This window comes from Salmo salar, chromosome 27 (genome assembly GCF_965601325.2).
Source record: "Salmo salar chromosome 27, fSalSal1, whole genome shotgun sequence".
In the NCBI taxonomy this organism is placed as follows: Eukaryota; Metazoa; Chordata; class Actinopteri; order Salmoniformes; family Salmonidae; genus Salmo; species Salmo salar.
In genome coordinates this window covers 8591870-8609273 of record NC_138317.1, presented here as the reverse complement: position 1 = coordinate 8609273, position 17404 = coordinate 8591870, and the positions used below count along the sequence as shown (strand labels likewise).

The following is a 17404-nucleotide window of genomic DNA, read 5'->3' as shown; positions in this document are numbered from 1 at the left end:
TCCAAATCGCCGGGACAGTAGTGGAGAAGGTGGAAAGTTTTAAGTTCCTCGGCGTACACATCACGGACAAACTGAAATGGTCCACCCACACAGACAGCGTGGTGAAGAAGGCGCAGCAGCCTCTTCAACCTCAGGAGGCTGAAGAAATTCGGCTTGTCACCAAAAACACTCACAAACTTTTACAGATGCACAATCGAGAGCATCCTGTCGGGCTGTATCACCGCCTGATACAGCAACTGCTCCACCCACAACCGCAAGGCTCTCCAGAGGGTAGTGAGGTCTGCACAACGCATCATCGGGGGCAAACTACCTGCCCTCCAGGACACCTACACCACCCGATGTCACAGGAAGGCCAAAAAGATCATCAAGGACAACAACCACCCGAACCACTGCCTGTTCACCCCGCTATCATCCAGAAGGTGAGGTCAGTACAGGTGCATCAAAGCTGGGACCGAGAGACTGAAAAACAGCTTCTATCTCAAGGCCATCAGACTATTAAACAGCCATCACTAACATTGAGTGGCTGCTGCCAACATACTGACTCATCACTAGCCACTTTAATAATTAAAAATTAGATGTAATAAATGTATCACTAGCCACTATAAACAATACCACTTTATATAATGTTTACATACCCTACATTACTCATCTCATATGAATATACTGTACTCTATACTATCTACTGCATCTTGCCTATGCCATTTGGCCATCGCTCATCCATGTATTTTTATATATATATTCTTATTCATTCCTTTATACTTGTGTGTGTATAAGGTAGTTGTTCTGAACTTGTTAGAGTACTTGTTAGATATTACTGCATGGTTGGAACTAGAAGCACAAGCATTTCGCTACACTTGCATTAACATCTGCTAACCATGTGTATGTGACAAATAAAATTTGAATTGATTTGTCTATGTATCCAGAGATGGTTCTCAGTGTACATAGAGTCTATGTCCTGGACACACCACGTTCCTCTGGTTCCAGGAAGATTGTGTGTGGGTGTGGGTGTGTGTGTGGTTGGGGTGTTTTCCCGGCAGTTTCGGCGGACATATCATGTCAGTGTACAAAACAGCAGCGTCAAGGTTCAACGCTTATCGCTTTGAGTGATTTACACCACCTTTCCATTACTCTTCACTCTGTTTTTGTTGATGGAAAATCTTAATTTGGGTAAATGTAGAAGTAAATATCATACTGATAATTGCTAAAACAAACATGGTCCAGGGGTAATGATGTTGCTTAGCAGATTCCTTAGCACCATATCACACAAATTACTTCTAATTTGGGACATCATTCTTTGATTAAAAGGTCTATTTTTATTACAGAAATTGCCAAATACCAAATCACTTTTTAAAGCAGTCCCACTTGCAGTCTACAGTATATACCAGTTGAAGTCGGAAGTTTACATACACTTAGGTTGAAGTCATTAAAACTCGCTTTTCAGCCACTCCGCAAATTTCTTGTAAACAAACTATAGTTTTGGCAAGTCGGTTAGGACATCTACTTTGTGCATGACACAAGTAATTTTTCCAACAATTGTTTACAGACAGATTATTTCACTTATAATTCACAGTATCACAATTCCAGTGGGTCAGAAGTTTACATACACTAAGTTGACTGTGCCTTTAAACAGGTTGGAAAATTCCAGAAAATTATGTCATGGCTTTAGAAGCTTCTGATAAGCTAATTGACATAATTTGAGTCAACTGGAGGTGTACCTTTGGATGTATTTCAAGGCATACCTTCAAACTCAGTGCCTCTTTGCTTGACATCATGGGAAAATCTAAAGAAATCAGCCAAGACCTCAGCAAAAATATTGCAGACCTCCACGAGTCTGGTTCATCCTTGGGAGCAATTTCCAAATGCCTGAAGGTACCACGTTTATCTGTATAAACAATAGTACGCAAGTATAAACACCATGGGACCACGTAGCCGTCATACCGCTCAGGAAGGAGACGCATTCTGTCTCCTAGAGATGAACGTACTTTGGTGCGAAAAATGCAAATCAATCCCAGAACATCGGCAAAGGACCTCGTGAAGATGCTGGAGGAAACAGGTACAAAAGTATCTATATCCACAGTAAAACGAGTCCAATATCGACACAACCTGAAAGGCCGCTCAGCAAGGAAGAAGCCACTGCTCCAAAACCACCATAAAAAGCCAGACTACGGTTTGCAACTGCACATGGGAACAAAGATCGTACTTTTTGGAGAAATGTCCTCTGGTCTGAAACAAAAATAGAACTGTTTGGCCATAATGACCATCGTTATGTTTGGAGGAAAAAGGGGATGCTTGCAAGCTGAAGAACACCATCCCAACCGTGAAGCACGGGGGTGGCAGCATCATGTTGTGGAGGTGCTTTGCTGCAGGAGGGACCGGTGCACTTCACAAAATAGATGACATCATGAGGTAGGAAAATTATGTGGATATATTGAAACAACATCTCAAGACATCAGTCAGGAAGTTAAAACTTGGTTGCAAATATGTCTTCCAAATGGACAATGATCCTAAGCGTACTTCCAAAGTTGTGGAAAAATGGCTTAAGGACAACAAAGTCAAGGTATTGGAGTGGCCATCACAAAGCCCTGACCTCAATCCTATAGAAAATGTGTGGGCAGAACTGAAAAAGCATGTGCGAGCAAGGAGGTCTACAAACCTGACTCAGTTACACCAGCTCTGTCAGGAGGAATGGGCCAAAATTCACCCAACATGTTGTGGGAAGCTTGTGGAAGGCTACCCGAAATGTTTGACCCATGTTAACCTATTTAAAGGCAATGCTACCAAATACTAATTGAGTGTATGAAAACTTATGTGATGAAAATAAATAAATAATTCTACTATTATTCTGACATTTCACATTCTTAAAATTGTCACAAGCGTCGTAATGAACAGACCAAAGTGCAGCGTGTTGAGTGCTCATTCTTAATTTATTTTATGAGAACACTTAAACAGCAAAATAACAACGACCAACAGTTCCGTCAGGTAAAACAACTAAACGGAAAATAACCACCCACAAAACCCAAAGGAAAACAGGCTGCCTAAGTATGGCTTCCAATCAGAGACAACGAAAGACACCTGCCTCTGATTGGAAACCATACTCGGCCAAACATAGAAAACGAAGCATAGAAAATGAAAACTAGAACATATTCCCCTTGAACCAAAAAAACCCAAAACACACAAAACAACCCCCCTGCCACGCCCTGACCATTCTACTATGGCAAATGACCCTTTTCACTGGTCAGGATGTGACAAAAATAAATTGGTGATCCTAACTGACCTAAGACAGGGAATTTGTACTAGGATTAAATGTCAGGAATTGCGAAAAACTGAGTTTAAATGTATTTGGCTAAGGTGTATGTAAACTTCCAACTTCAACTGTGGGATCCATAAATAACCACACCAGACCTAGGCTATCAAAGACTATTAGTCCCACTAACAACTTGTGCCCCCTTCTCTATGACGTCTGTTGAATGGACAATCTACTATATCTTCTCACACATCATGCATAAAACAACAACATTTATTCTTACTCTTCCTTCACCTCAATATACCCATGAGTTGTGTCCCGCCACCCGCCAACCCCTCTTTTGCGCTACTGCTACTCTCTGTTCATCATATATGCATAGTCACTTTAACCATATTTACATGTACATACTACCTCAATCAGCCTGACTAACCGGTGTCTGTATGTAGCCTCGCTACTTTTATAGCCTCACTACTGTATATAGCCTCGCTGCTGTTTTTCAATGTCTTTTTACTGTTGTTTTTATTTCTTTACTTACCTATTGTTCATACCTTTTTTGAACTATTGGTTAAAGCCTGTAAGTAAGCATTTCAGGTCTACACCTGTTGTATTCGGTGCACGTGACAAATAAACTTTGATTTGAGTTATTTTGTTTTGCCTAGACCATAAACCTTGTTTTCAAAATCTATATTTTATAGCTTGTTTTATTAAACAGTTTAGTTCCTGTCAGTATTTGAAACTGCATCCGCTGTATTTTAAACTGCATCCTCGTCTGATAGACTTCCCGGTAGTGACGTTGCAGCATCACTGCAAAGATTACCGTGTCACATCTGCTGGATTGTATGGGGATAAAGTTGAAGTCTGAAGAATACTTTTTATAATATCGTGCTTCCTCTTACCAGACAGTTGATATAGCAGCTGAGGTCAGACATGTTATACAGAAGAGCAACGAAGACCTAGAATTTCTCCCAAATGACTTCCCATCTCCATCCTGAATTTCACGGTCAAAATTAAATACATCATTCTATATTTAGATCATATATGCCCATAATCCACTGTATATTTGGATCAGGTATGCCTACAATGTGCTTTTGAGATATTGTTCAGTTTGGTAGAGTGGAATTACTCTTCGAGTTGTCATTACAGGAAACAGTGACATGTCACAACCACAAACTACTGTAATAGCGCCTCATAAAACATAAATTGGCCCATTAGGTCCATAACAACCTGATAACAGCATGAAAGTATGCTATTGTTTGATGTGTTTTATTGAAGTGAGGAGACATTTACCGGTAAGGGGGAAGTAGATACAGTTTAATAATTGTATGTTGGCTATGGAAAGTGTACTCCGTGACAATGCACAACAACTAGACAGTATTGTCGTTGTAGTGTATATTTTCTGTGGAAATGGAGCGTACCACCCATATACCCCTTCTTTTGTTTCTCTCTTTAGAACTTAATGTGGAGCGTACCACCCACTTAACCCCTCTTTTGTTCCTCTCTTTAGAACTCAATATGGAGCGTACCACCCACTTAACCCCTCTTTTGTTCCTCTCTTTAGAACTCAATGTGGAGCGTACCACCCACTTACCACCTCTTTTGTTTCTCTCTTTAGAACTCAATGCACCCTATTTCTTATTTCTTTATTATACCATGCAGAAATAGATTAACAAATACACTGAGTGTACAAAATTGAGTTGCATCCACTTTTGCCTTCAGAACAGACTCAATTCGTCGGGGCATGGACAAGGTGCCCTAAGCTTTCCACATGAATGCTGCCCCACAGTTGTGTCAAGTTGGATGGATGTCATCCAGGAAAGGGTGGCTACTTTGAAGATTCTCAAATATAAAATATATTTGGATTTGTTTAACACTTTTTTTGGTTACTACATGATTCCATATGTGTTATTTCACAATTTTGATGTCTTCACTATTATTCTACAATGTAGAAAATAGTAAAAATGAAGAAAAACCCTTGAATGAGTAGGTGTTCTAATACTTTGACCGGTAGTGTATATCATGGAAAGAGCAGGTGTTCCTAATGTTTGTACACTGGGGTATAAGCCTGATAAGATGATAAACCTTATCATAATTAAAGGTGATACACCTTTTTATAGTTAGTTTAGCGTCTTTCTGTATCTGGATTGATAAGTGTAGTCACACTGTATGTGATAGATTTTGATAATACTTACATTGTTAATTCATAATTTTATCTTACATTAGATTAGAATATATTTATTTTTCCTTTGAAGGAACTTTTGGAGTGGACCCTTTTTAAACACTGACCTTAAAGTGCCCTAAAAAGCTAAACAATGGAACTGATATTAAGATTAATAGCAAGAGCAATTCAGATAAACCTATTTACTGTGATAAAATATCATATTTTTTATAAAATACATGATACATGAATATGTAAATATTTAGCTGGGTCACATAGCAATACGAAAAGAAAAAAACATTTTATTTGGGTACTGATCAACATTTGTACTATGAGAAAATAAATCATTCACAATTTGTATAGTTAGCTATTTTGTTCAAAGGAACTCACAGCTTGAATGATTATAAAACATTCATATATTTTAGGCATTGCAATATACCTTATCAACCAGAGTATGTTAATTATGCATCTTGAAATACACAGAAGACACACAAACCTCAAGGGCATTGTAAAAACACATTGTCAGAGAAAAGAGAAAGCTGTACAGATCATTCTCCAGTGCTCTTCATTCAGTTTCCAACACGCTCTCAGGATGTGACTCTTGTCGTCGAGGTGGCGATCATTGCCATCGTGAACGCAGGATCAGGGTGGCTGTCGAACCAAACAGTAGAGTCAGGGAGTAACTGAAGACATGGCTTCCCCCTGCTGGTGTGGTGAGAGTGGTTGACATTGTGGCTTTTGGTTCGGCAGTTGTTGGTCGTATTGTAGAATTCTTTAGGTCAGTTGTTTGTCCTATTGTAGAATTATGTTGGTCAGTTGTTGGTCGTATTGTAGAATTCTTTTGGTCAGTTGTTGGTCGTATTGTAGAATTCTTTTGGTCATTTGTTGATCCTATTGTAGAATTATGTTGCTCAGTTGTTGGTGTTGTAGAACTCTGTTGGTTAAAATTGAATAATTTACATTAGGCTACATATTAATTCACCCATGTTTGAAACTGAAATGAATTAGGGACAGTTTGAAATTCGCTGGGGTGGAATAATTTCTTCCATCCTAGCCAAATTTCATCTTCTGCTTGCATGCGTCTCCCCTATCAAGGTGTTTTGGTACTTCCCTAAAGGCAGAAATTCATCTAGCATGTTTTGGGTGATGAAACAAGGGAGCTCCGTTCATTTTCAGTGAAGGGAAGATAAGTTGGCGATGCAAGCATGTGTGAGGGCGTGTGAACAGGGGAAAGCTGAACTTTTGTCACGTATTCCGTGACATCGCGTTGCTATTGATCAATCGAAGCTCACTATAGTTTCCAGACCCTACTGGATTGGCTGTTGATACCTAGCATTACAAGCCTGCTTGCTAGCACCAACATGAAGGTGAAGCTAGCGTATAGTGGATCACTGCTGTTATTCACTACACTTTTCCAAGCGCTTACTATACCACAGGTCAATATAGTCTACCAGTCTGACTGTCTATCCTGCCCTCTATCCACCATTAGGTCCACTTAGAGTCACATCTCCCCATCTTTCATCCTTTCTTTCTCTTTCTCCCCCTGTAGAGCATTGCTAAGAGAGTGGGATGCTAATGAGTTTAAAACATGTTCAGCTATTATTACTGAGTTAGGTTTAAGTACATTACCTGTGCCATGGTGGAGGCCAGCAGGGCCAGTGTGCAGAGTCCCAGAACCAGGTTCTTCATATTGCAGACAGGTGAGGTGTCTTATGGGTCAGATACTAGAGGAAACTGCTGTCCTGGGTTAGTCCTGGGTCTACAATCCTGGGTTTGCTATCCTTGGTCTGATCTGGCTGTGTAGAGTCTGACTACAGCTGAGGGTGAGTCAGGCCTTATATAACGTCCATCCAGGAAACAACCTTGGCCAGCCCACATTACAGAACGGGAGCCGCCCATGAATGCAAAGTTGCCAAAGCCTTGCCCATTAATTCGCAAAGAACATTTCTCTGTATTTCATCTGGAAACATTTGTGGTTAAAGAAGATATATGATTGTGCAACATCAAAGGAGGTCCATGCAAACAAAACTATATATTTATTTCTCTAAAACAACGTTGGAGGCGGCTTATGGTAGAGAAATTAACATACAACTGTCTGGCAATAGCTCTGGTGAACATTCCTGCAGTCAGCATGCCAATTACACGCTCCATCAAAACTTGAGATAACTGTGGCATTGTGTGGTGTGACAAAACTGAACATTTTAGAGTGGCCTTTTATTGATCCCAGCACAAGGTGCACCTGTGTAATGATCATGCTGTTTAATCTTGATATGCCACATCTGTCAGGTGGATGGATTATTTTGGCAAATGAGAAATGCTCACTAACGGGGATGTAAACAAATTTGTGCACAACATTTTAGAGAAATATTATTTTTGTGCGTATGGAACATTTCTGTGATGGGACTTTACATGTTGCGTTTATGTTTTTGTTCAGTATAAAAGGAAAAAGGAAAATGCCATTATACTGGGAAAGATGGGTTAATCTGTGGACATCGGAGGGTTGGAGTTAAGATCAGAATGAATGGTGAATTGGTCCTTGCAGCCCAAAACACGCTGCCACAATACCCACAGGCAGAGATAAAAAACACCTGCACCTCAGAACAAACACAATGACGAAAAATAATCACGCACAAAGAACAAACCTTCAGAGAACGACTAAATAACCCTCCCCCACTAATGAACTAATACTAAACAGGTGCCAACTAAACTAGACCTGACCAACAGAAAATAAAAGAGGATCGGTGGCAGCTAGTAGGCTGGCGACGCCGAGCGCCGCCCGGGCGAGGAGGGGCGCCACCTTCCGTCGATGTTGTGACAGTACCCCCCCCCCCCCCCCCCCCGACGCGCGGCTCCCACAGCGCACCGACGCCGGCCTCGAGGACGCCCCGGAGGGCGAGGCGCAGGGCAATCCAGATGGAGGCTGTGGAACTAAAATGTCCTCCACCGGTACCCAGCACCTCTCCTCCGGACCGTACCCCTCCCAGTCCACGAGGTACTGCAGTCCCCTTACCCGGCGCCTGGAGTCCAAGATGGACCGCACTGTGTACGCCGGGCCCCCCCCCCCCCCAATGTCCAGGGGGGGCGGGGGGACCTCCTGTACCTCAGCGTCCTGCAGCGGACCAGCTACCACCGGCCTGAGGAGAGACACATGAAATGAGGGGTTAATACGATAATAAGAGGGAAGCTGTAACCTGTAACACACCTCGTTTATTCTCCTCAGGACTTTAAATGGCCCCACAAACCGCGGACCCAGTTTCCGTAAACACGGGGGCCTCACTGCGGCGACGTTCTGCGCTCTCCTTCTGTCGGCCCCTGGCCCGTTCAATGGATTCTTGAACGGCGTTCCAGGTCTCCCTAGAGCGCTGGACCCAGTCCTCTACTGCAGGGGCCTTTGTCTGGCTCTGATGCCAGGGCACCAGGACCGGCTGGTAACCCAACACACACTAGAAAGGTGATAGGTTGGTAGAGGAGTGGCGGAGAGAGTTCTGGGCCATCTCGGCCCATGGCACGAACCTCGCCCACTCCCCTGGCCGGTCCCAGCAGTAGGACCACAGAAACCTGCCCACATCCTGATTAATCCTCTCTACCTGCCCATTACTCTCGGGGTGGAAACCTGAGGTCAAACTGACCGAAACCCCCAGTCACTCCATAAATGCTCGCCACACCTGGGACATGATCTGGGGACCTCGATCAGAGACGATGATCAGAGGGATGTACTTACGACCCACGGGACCTTGAGGGGGAGTAGGTTCTGCCCGTAACGCCCGCTCGATGTCCGTATCCACCTCCCAGACCACCAGTGCCACCAAGCAGGAGGCTGGAAGTATGGGAGTGGGATCGGTGGACCGTTCCTCGGTGTCATGGAGACGAGACAGTGCGTCAGCCTTAGTGTTCCGGGAACTGGAATCTCGTAAAGAATATTGCCCACCTGGCTTGACGAGGGTTCAGTCTCCTTGCCGCCCGGATGTACTCCAGGTTACGGTGGTCGGTCCAGATGAGAAAAGGGTGTCGTGCCCCTCAAGCCAATGTCTCCACACCTTCAGGGCTCTTACCACAGCCAGCAACTCCCTGTCCCCCGCATCATAGTTACGCTCCGCTGGGCTCAGCTTCTTAGAGAAGAAAGCACAGGGGCGAAGTTTGGGGTGCGCGTCCGAGTGCTTTGATAGCACGGCTCCCACCCCAGCCTCGGACGCATCCACCTCCACTATGAATGGCAAAGAGGGATCCGGGTGCGCCAGCACTGGAGCATCGGTAAACAGAGTCTTCAGCCGACTAAAAGCCCTGTCCGCCGACCACCGCAACTGCACCGGGCCCCCCTTCATCAGTGAGGTAATAGGAGCCGCCACCTGCCCAAAGCCCCGGATAAACCTCCGGTAGTAATTGGCAAACCCCAAGAACCACTGCACCTCCTTCACCGTGGTGGGAGTTGGCCAATTACGCACGGTCGAAATGCGGTCACATTCCATCACCACCCCGGATGTGGAAATGCGATACCCAAGGAAAGAGACGGCTTGTTTGGAGAACTCACATTTCTCAGCCTTGACGTATAGGTCATGCTTCAACAGTCGCCCAAGCACTTTGCGCACCAGAGACACATGCGCGGCGCGGGTGGTGGAGTAGATCAGAATGTCGTCGATGTCCACCACCACACCCTGACTGAGCAGGTCCCGGAGAATCTTGTCCACAAAGGATTGGAAGACGGCGGGAGCATTCTTTAATCCATACGGCATGACCAGGTACTCATAATGGCCAGATGTGGTACTAAATGCAGTTTTCCACTCGTCCCCCTCTCGGATACGCACCAAATTGTACGCGCTCCTGAGATCCAGTTTCGTGAAGAAGCGCGCCCCGTGAAATGACTCCACCGCCGTGGCGATGAGAGGTAGCGGGTAACTGAACCCCACCGTGATGGAATTTAGACATCTATAGTCAATGCACGGGCGCAACCCCCCCCTCCTTTTTCTTCACAAAAAAGAAGCTCGAGGAGATGGGTGATTTGGATGGACGAATGTATCCCTGCCTCAAGGACTCAGTGACGTATGTCTCCATAGCCACTGTCTCCTCCTGAGACAGGGGATACACGTGACTCCGGGGTAGTGCAGCGTTCACCTGGAGGTTTATCGCACAGTCTCCTCGTCGATGGGGTGGTAATTGAGTCGCCTTCGTTTTACTGAAGGCGATAGTCAAATAGGCATACTCTGAGGGAATGTGCACGGTAGAGACTTGGTCTGGACTCTCCACCGTCGTCGCACCGATGGAAACCCCTAAACATCTGCCCGAGCACTCCTTCGACCACCCCTTAAGAGCCCTCTGTCTCCACGAAATCTTAGGGTTGTGAGTGGCTAGCCAGGGGATCCCTAGCACCACCGGAAATGCCAGGGAATCAATGAGAAAGAGACGGATACTCTCCTCATGACCCCCCCGCATCACCATAACCAGTGGCACAGTGACCTCCCTAACCAGGCCTGACCCTAGTGATCGACTGTCTAAGGTGTGCACGGGGAAGGGTTGGTCTAACTGAACCAGGGGAATACCTAACTTACTGGCGACCCCACGGTCCATAAAACTCCCCGCTGCACCTGAATCGACTAGCGCCTTAAGCCGGGAGTGAGGGGAAAATTCAGGGAAGGAAACTAACACATACATGTGACTGACAGGGGGCTCTGGGTGAGACGGGTGCTGACTCACCTGAGATGTCGAAGGAGTGCTCTGCCTGCCGTCTGGACTCCCGGGCGAGCTCCTCCAGCACCGGTTGGCAGTGTGCCCTCTGTGACCACAGTGGGTGCAGGAGAGGGCTCCCCCTCCAGTCTTCCTGGCTGCAGCCCCCCCTTTCTCCATAGGGGTGGGAGCAGGAGGGCTAGGAGGTGGAACGAGCAGGGCCCGGTTCGGACGCCCGCGGGTGGCCAGCAGGTTGTCCAGTCGGATGGACAGATCTATCAGCTGGTCCAGGGTGCTAGTGGTGTCCCGACAAGCTAACTCCTGGCGGACGTCCTCCCTCAAACTACAACGGTAGTGATCTATCAGGGCCCTCTCATTCCACCCCGCTTCAGCCGCCAGGGTCCGGAACTCTAAGGCAAAGTCTTGCGCGCTCCTCGTCTCATGTCTCAGGTGAAACAATCGCTCAGATGGTCCCTGGCTGAGTCCGGACTGTCCCAAATGGCGTTGGCCCATGCCAGGGCTCTACCCGTGAGACACGAGACGAGGACACTGACACTCTCCTCTCCCGAGGGAGGAGGACGGACGGTCGCCAGGTACAACTCCAGCTGGAGTAGGAAACCCTTACACCCAGCGGCCGTCTCATCGTACTCCCTCGGGGGCGCGAGTTTAACCCCGCTGGTACTGGGTGCTGTCGGCGCTGGTGGTGGCACTGGCTGTTGAGCAGCCGCGTTAGATGGGTTGGGAGCGCTTCTGTCCAAGCTCTCCAGGCGCACCAATACTTGGTCCATGGCGTTGCCCAGACGATGAAGGATGGCGGAGTTTTGGGCAACCTTCTCCTCCATGATCGGGGTCGGCGCTGTGGCTCCTGCTGACTCCATTGGTGGTGCGTGATTCTGTCACTGTGCTCAAGGAAGCAGGTGAGTCGAAGTCAGGCGCAGGAGACACAAGTCCGTGAACACACGTAATTTTAATAAATAATCCACACGTTGCCAAGAAAACAGGTAAGGCAGGGCAAAGCAACACAAATGCCCAAAATAACAGCCTGCACGCAGCGTAGGGACGCAGCGCAAAACACGCTGCCACAATACCCACAGGCAGAGGGAAAAAACACCTGCACCTCAGAACAAACACAATGACGAAAAATAATCACGCACAAAGAACAAACCTACACAGAACGACTAAATAACCCTTCCCCACTAATGAACTAATACTAAACAGGTGCCAACTAAACTAGACCTGACCAACAGAAAATAAAAGAGGATTGGTGGCAGCTAGTAGGCCGGCGACGACGACCGCCGAGCGCCGCCCGGGCGAGGAGGGGCACCACCTTCCATCGATGTTGTGACAGATGTAGTAGTAAAAAGTTGATTGACAAAGTCATGAAATAATTTAATAAATGACCTTGATCAAAAGTATGCCTCTGGGGTCAAAACAACACCAGTTGGTAGTGTGAGGGTTAAAGGAAAACATGTCATCATAACTGATGATAAAATAGCAATCAAAACACAGTACATACTCAAATAAAATGTTTAAATTGATAAGCCCAATTCAAGGTAATATGAAACTAGTTGCACTATAAATTGTGAACTTAATTACATTTACTGGAAATTGGGAGGGAATATAATGTAGCGTTGTTGACCGCAGAAAGAGTCAGGTAGCCATACAGTGAGGGAAAATAGTATTTGATCCCCTGCTGATTTTGTACGTTTGTCCACTGACAAAGAAATTATCAGTCTATAATTTTAATGGTAGGTTTATTTGAACAGTGAGAGACAGAATAACAACAAAAATATCCAGATTGATTTGCATTTTAATGAGGGAAATAAGTATTTTACCCCCTCTCAATCAGAAAGATTTCTGGCTCCCAGGTATCTTTTATACAGGTAATGAGCTGAGATTAGGAGCACACTCTTAAAGGGAGTGCTTCTAATCTCAGTTTGTTACCTGTATAAAAGACACCTGTCCACAGAAGCAATCAATCAGATTCCAAACTCTCCACCATGGCCAAGACCAAAGAGCTCTCCAAGGACGTCAGGGACAAGATTGTAGACCTACACAAGGCTGGAATGGGCTACAAGACCATCGCCAAGCAGCTTGTTGAGAAGGTGACAACAGTTGGTGCGATTATTCGCAAATGGAAGAAACACAAAAGAACTGTCAATCTCCCTTGGCCTGGGGCTCCATGCAAGATCTCACCTCGTGGAGTTGCAATGATCATGAGAACGGTGAGGAATCAGCCCAGAACTACACGGGAGGATCTTGTCAATGATCTCAAGGCAGCTGGGACCATAGTCACCAAGAAAACAATTGGTAACACACTACGCCATGAAGGACTGAAATCCTGCAGCGCCCGCAAGGTCCCCCTGCTCAAGAAAGCACATATACATGCCCGTCTGAAGTTTGCCAATGAACATCTGAATGATTCAGAGGACAACTGGGTGAAAGTGTTGTGGTCAGATGAGACCAAAATGGAGCTCTTTGGCATCAACTCAACTCGCCGTGTTTGGAGGAAGAGGAATGCTGCCTAGACCCCAAAAACACCATCCCCACCGTCAAACATGGAGGTGGAAACATTATGCTTTGGGGGTGTTTTTCTGCTAAGGGGACAGGACAACTTCACCGCATCAATGGGACGATGGACGGGGCCATGTACCGTCAAATCTTGGGTGAGAACCTCCTTCCCTCAGCCAAGGCATTGAAAATGGGTCGTGGATGGGTATTCCAGCATGACAATGACCCAAAACACACGGCCAAGGCAACAAAGAAGTGGCTCAAGAAGAAGCACATTAAGGTCCTGGAGTGGCCTAGCCAGTCTCTAGACCTTAATCCCATAGAAAATCTGTGGAGGGAGCTGAAGGTTCGAGTTTCCAAACGTCAGCCTCGAAACCTTAATGACTTGGAGAAGATCTGCAAAGAGGAGTGGGACAAAATCCTCCTGAGATGTGTGCAAACCTGGTGGCCAACTACAAGAAACGTCTGACCTCTGTGATTGCCACCAAGTACTAAGTCATGTTTTGCAGAGGGGTCAAATACTTATTTCCCTCATTAAAATGTAAATCATTTTATAACATTTTTGACATGCGTTTTTCTGGAATTTTTTGTTGTTATTCTGTCTCTCACTGTTCAAATAAACTTACCATTAAAATTATAGACTGATCATTTCTTTGTCAGTGGGCAAACGTACAAAATCAGCAGTGGATCAAATACTTTTTTCCCTCACTGTAGGTGGCTCAGTCATAAGGAAACAGAGAGTGGTGATGATGTCATTCGAATGACTTTCCGTATCTTGGAAGGTGGTCTTAAGGATTAGATACGTAATGTATTATGTAGTTCATGCCAACCACATCTATTTAAAAGCCAATTAGGCCTAACCCACTGGCTATTTTAGCCACACTCGTTTCTGACAGGTGTATAAAATCAAGCACACAGCCATGCAATCTCCATAGACAAATATTGGCAGTAGAATGGCCTTACTGAAGAGCTCAGTGACTTTCAACGTGTCACTGTCATAGGATGCCACCTTTCCAACAAGTCAGTTTGTCAAATTTCTGCCCTGCTAGAGCTGCCCCGATCAACTGTAAGTGCTGTCAGTGCTGCAATTTTGGTTTTAGAAGTTGGGGGGACACAGCCTACCCAACCGTTCGGAGGCATCCGCATGGTCCTAAAGCACACCGTCGCCTTGTTTTGTATCACATTCCAATGATAAAACTGGGAGGGACAAAAATGCAATTTCATCATGTGGGGGGGACAAAGTTGCGCCCCTGAGTGCTGTTATTGTGAAGTGGAAACATCTAGTTGCAACAATGGCATATAAATGGCCTGTCCTCGATTGCAACACTCACTACTAAGTTCCAAACTGCCTCTGGAAGCAACATCAGCACAAGAACTGTTCGCTGGGAGCTTCATGAAATCGGTTTCCATGGCCGAGCAGCCGCACACAAGCCTATGATTAGCATGCATGATGCCAAACCTTGTGAAAAACTGAGTTTAAATGTATTTGGCTAATGTGTATGTAAACTTCCGACTTCAACTGTATCTGATGCTACAGAGAATAATGTTATCTGTTTAAATTCATGCTAATGCTATGTAAGTCTATGTATTTTACACATAGATAATCCATCCACTGACAGATGTGGCAAATCAAGATGCTGATTAAACAGCATGATCACTACACAGGTGCACCTTGTGCTGCGATCAATTAAAAGGCCACTCTAAAATGTGCAGTTTTGTCACACAACACAATGCCACAGTTGTCTCAAGTTTTGATGGAGCGTGTAATTGGTATGCTGACTGCAGGAATGTTCAACAGAGCTGTTGCCAGATAACATTGTTTTAGAGAATTTGGCAGTACTTCCAACCGGCCTCACAACCGCAGACCACATGTAACCACGCCAGCACAGGACTGCCACATCCAGCTTCTTCACCTGCGGGATGGTCTGAGACAAACCACCCGGACAGCTGATGAATCTGTGGGTTTCCACATCCGAATAATTTCTGCACAAACTGTCAGAAACTTTCTTAGGGAAGCTCATCTGCATGTTTATCGTCCTTATCAGGGTCTTGACCTGACAGCAGTTCAGAGTCGTAACCGACTTCATTGGGCAAATGCTAACCTTCGATGGCCACTGGCACACTGGAGAGGTGTGCTCTTCGCAGATGAAACCCGGTTTCAACTGTTCCGGGCAGTTGGCAGACAACATGTATGGCGTCGAGGGCTAGCGGTTTGCTCATGTCAACATTGTGAACAGAGTGCCCCATGGTGGCGGTGGAGTTATGGTATGGACGGGTTGTAAATGACGGACAACGAACACAATTGTATTTTATCGATGGCAATTTCAATGCACAGAGACCGTGGTGAGATCCTAAGGCCCATTGTTGTGCCATTCATCCGCCGCCATCACCTCATGTTTCAGCATGATAATGCATGGCCCCATGTCACAAGGATCTGTACACAATTCCTGCAAGCTGAAAATGTCCCAGTTCTTCCATGGCCTGCATACTCACTAGACATGTCACCCATTGAGCATGTTCGGGATGCTCCGGATCGACGTTTACAACAGCGTGTTCTAGAGGTTGTCCGATTAATCGGCATGGCCGATTTTTTAACCTGCATATTTAGTTCAAATAAATTAATGTTAGCAGGCAATATTAACGAGATAAATTGTATCACTTCTCTTGCGTTCAGTGCAAGCAGAGTCAGGGTATATGCAGCAGTTTGGGCTGCCTGGCTCGTTGCAAACTGTGTGAAGACCATTTCTTCCTAACAAAGACCGTAATTAATTTGCCCGAATTTTACACAATTATGACATAACATTGAAGATTGTGCAATGTAACAGCAATATTTAGACTTAGGGTTGCCACCTGTTCGAAAAAATACGGAACGGTTCCGTATTTCACTGAAAGAATAAACTTTTGTTTTCTAAATGAGTTTCCGGATTTGACCATATTAATGACTAAAGGCTCGTATTTCTGTGTGTTTATTATAATTAAGTCAATGATTTTATATTTGATAGAGCAGTCTGACTGAGCGGTGGTAGGCAGCAGCACGCTCGTAAGCATTCATTCAAACAGCACTTTACTGCGTTTACCAGTAGCTCTTAGCAATGCTTGAAGCACAGCGCTGTTTATGACTTCAAGCCTATCAACTCCCGAGATTAGGCTCGCAATACTAAAGTGCCTATAAGAACATCCAATAGTCAAAGGTATATGAAATACAAATGGTATAGAGAGAAATAGTCGACGCGTCAGAATTCCTATAATAACTACAACCTAAAACTTCTTAACTGGGAATATTGAAGACTCATGTGAAAAGGAAACATCAGCTTTCATATGTTCTCATGTTCTGAGCAAGGAACTTAAACGTTAGCTTTTTTACATGGCACACATTGCACTTTTACTTTCTTTTTCTTCTTGTGTTTCTGCATTATTTCAACCAAATTGAACATGTTTCATTATTTATTTGAGACTAAATTGATTTTATTTATGTATTATATTAAGTTAAAATAAAATTCAGTATTGTTGTAATTGTCAGCGGTTTGTAATTGTATATATAATTATTGGAGGACCAAAAAAGCAGATTTCCTCCAATAATCTGTATCGGTATCAGCGTTGAAAAATCATAATTGGTCACCTCTAGCGTGTTCCAGTTCCCTCCAATATCCAGAAATTTCGCACAGCCATTGACGGGGAGTGGAACAACATTCCACAGGCCACAATCAACAGCCTGATCAACTTTATGTGAAAATGGCAGTGAAGACACTTGCCAGCTGGTCAGCGCATACTCTGAGTACGCATCCTGGTAATCCACCTGGACCTGCAGCCTTGTGAAATTTAACCTGTTTAAAGGT

General features: G+C 45.0%; 1 long non-coding RNA gene across 1 annotated transcript; it reads right to left on the bottom strand.

Moving 5' to 3' along the window:
• Positions 1-5681: 5681 nt before the first annotated feature.
• On the bottom strand, positions 5682-7221 carry LOC106588292 (uncharacterized). The gene is made up of 2 exons (XR_001324623.3): positions 7029-7221; positions 5682-6333 (listed from the first exon to the last, which is right to left on the bottom strand). It is a non-coding gene; the product is annotated as an uncharacterized LOC106588292 (long non-coding RNA).
• Between the last annotated feature and the right edge of the window lie 10183 nt (positions 7222-17404).